General features: G+C 43.5%; 1 non-coding gene across 1 annotated transcript; it reads right to left on the bottom strand.

Annotated features, from left to right (window-relative positions):
* Positions 1–782: 782 nt before the first annotated feature.
* On the bottom strand, positions 783–889 carry LOC132375526 (U6 spliceosomal RNA). The gene has a single exon (XR_009506070.1). It is a non-coding gene; the product is annotated as a U6 spliceosomal RNA (small nuclear RNA).
* Positions 890–2,749: the final 1,860 nt, after the last annotated feature.

The following is a 2,749-nucleotide window of genomic DNA, read 5'->3' as shown; positions in this document are numbered from 1 at the left end:
CTCAGCCTCCAAATCACCAAAGCAAAGAGTAAAAGGGACCCACGGTGGTCTGGGGGGAGCACTGACGTATCTGCTACAAACTTCACCTTAAACAACATAAGAATTTAAAATGTCACACTGACGGTCAACGGAACAGAGGAGAAAAACCCATTCAGAAGCTCATTTTTACTAAGAATTTAGGATAAAATAAAAATGGTGTTTCAAATTAGTAGGGAAGCCAATAGCCAAAAAATAGTGGGTCAATCTGGGGGCAAATAGTTATATACCATGAGAAAAATAAATTTTGCAATAATTTGCAAAAATAAATTTCAGATGTGTTAGAAATGTTGATGTTTAAGAAACATCAGAACACTAACAGAAAATTCCACAGGAGAGTTGTTTTTTTTTTTAACATCTTTATTGGAGTATAATTGCTTTACAATGGTGTGTTAGTTTCTGCTTTATAACAAAGTGAATCAGTTATACATATACATATGTTCCCATACCTCTTCCCTCTTGCGTCTCCCTCCCTCCCACCCTCCCTATCCCACCCCTCTAGGTGGTCACAAAGCACCGAGCTGATCTCCCTGTGCTATGCAGCTGCTTCCCACTAGCTATCTATTTTACGTTTGTTAGTGTATATATGTCCATTCCACTCTTTCACTTCGTCCCAGCTTACCCTTCCCCCTCTCCATGTCCTCAAGTCCACTCTCTATGTCTGCATCTTTATTCCTGTCCTGCCCCTAGGTTCTTTAGAACCATTTTTTTTTTTTTTTAGTTTCCATATATATGTGTTAGCATACAAAAATATGGAATGCTTCACGAATTTGCGTGTCATCCTTGTGCAGGGACCATGTTAATTTTCTCTGTATCGTTCCAATTTTAGTATATGTGCTGCCGAAACGAGCACCACAGGAGATTATTTGTATAATCTTTGAGTAGGAAAGATCTTACTTTAATGTGATCCTATGAACAACAACAAAAATTTTTTAAACATCTTTACTGGAGTATAATTGCTTTACAATGTTGTGTTAGTTTCTGCTGTATAACAAAGTGAATCAGCTATAAGTATACAATATGTCCATATCCCCTCCCTCTTGCATCTCCCTCCCACCCTCCCTATCCCACCCCTCTAAGTAGTTACAAAGCACTGAGCTGATCTCCCTGTGCTATGCGGCTGCTTCCCACTAGCTATCTATTTTACATTTTGTAGTGTACATATGTCAATGCTACTCTCTCACTTAGTCCCAGCTTACCCTTCCCCCTCCCCATGTCCTCAAGTCCATTCTCTACTTCTGCATCTTTATTTCTGTCCTGCCCCTAGGTTCACCAGAACCTTTTTTTTTTTTAGATTCCATATGTATGTGTTAGCATACAGTATTTGTTTTTCTCTTTCTGACTTACTTCACTCTGTATGACAGTCTCTAGGTCCCTCTGCCACTGGATCACACGGAACAGCGATCAGGAGGTTTAGGCTTTTGGTTAAATTTCATAAGGAAATTAGTCACGCCCAGGATCAAAGTATAACTAATAACTCGCTGTAACTTTATTGACACCTTAGGTATCTGCATGTTCACCACAGTATCTCACAGATAAAAGGGGATTAGCTTTATGAGCCCCAATCACCCCTAAGGCACACTTGGAATCCCAGGGACCAAGGTGAAGGTAGGTGTCAATTTCCAGTGTGTGTGTTGCGGGGGAAGTTTCTCTCTGACCCCAGTGGGGTGTCCTACAATTCAACCCAGTCCTCACAATGGCTACTCAGAGGTGGCATCAGATCCCACAGGGTAAGGGGTTGTCACCTGTTCTTCTGACCCACTGGCTATAGATCAGGTGTTCCAACAACCCCTTCCTTGGATTCAATTAGTTTGCTAGAGCAGCTCACAGAACTCAGAGAAACACTGTATACTTACTAGATAACTGGTTTATTAGAGAAGGATACAACTTAGGAACAGCTGGATGGAAGAGAGGCCAAGGGCCTAAGGGCCTCGTTTGGGGAAAGGGCGTGGAGCTCCTGTGCCCTCCCCCAAACCTCCATGTGTTCACCAACCAGAGCTCTGGGGTTTTATGGAGGCCTCATCACAGAGGTGCGATTGATTAAATCTTTGGCCATTGGTGATTGATTGAACTCAATCTCCAGCCCCTCTTCCCTCCACAGCGCTTGTGGGAGGAGGGGGAAACTGAACTCTCCAATCACACGGTTGGTTCCAGCCCCACCCCCAGGTAAGGTCCAAAAGTCACTTCATTAACATAACAAAAGACACCTTTGTCACTCTTATTTAGGAAATTCCAAGGGTTTTAGTAGCTCTGTGCCAGAAAAGGGGACAAAAACCAAATATATGTATTTCTTATCCTAAACCACAATATGACAAAGGATATCTCCCAGGGTTCAGAACGACTCCAAAAGTCTCAGATGGCTTGGTTTTGCAGATTCTCCCCAGTACCTGTACCCAGTCTCTGGGTGCTTTATGACCTGACCAGTTTGTCCATACTGGTGGAACATCTGCACTCCCCTTTCCCAGCCTACTTTATGTCTTCCCTACAATGATGCAATCACACCGTTCATAAAAAGCAGGTGAGAAGCCAACCTGCCCCATGTTGGGGTAAGCTGTAAATTACAGTGGTGGTTTGGCAAGAAACCACATCAGTGAGAACATCTTGTCTGTTTTGGTCCCAGCCGGCAGGACTGAGAGAAGGCAGCCACCCCGGGGCCCTGACCCCACTAAGCCAAACCGGGCAGAGCATCTGCTGAGGACTCACTGCTTTCTTC

Source organism: Balaenoptera ricei, chromosome 11 (genome assembly GCF_028023285.1).
Source record: "Balaenoptera ricei isolate mBalRic1 chromosome 11, mBalRic1.hap2, whole genome shotgun sequence".
In the NCBI taxonomy this organism is placed as follows: domain Eukaryota; kingdom Metazoa; phylum Chordata; class Mammalia; order Artiodactyla; family Balaenopteridae; genus Balaenoptera; species Balaenoptera ricei.
Note: the sequence above shows the minus strand (reverse complement) of the source record. Positions and strands in the feature narration are given on the sequence as shown.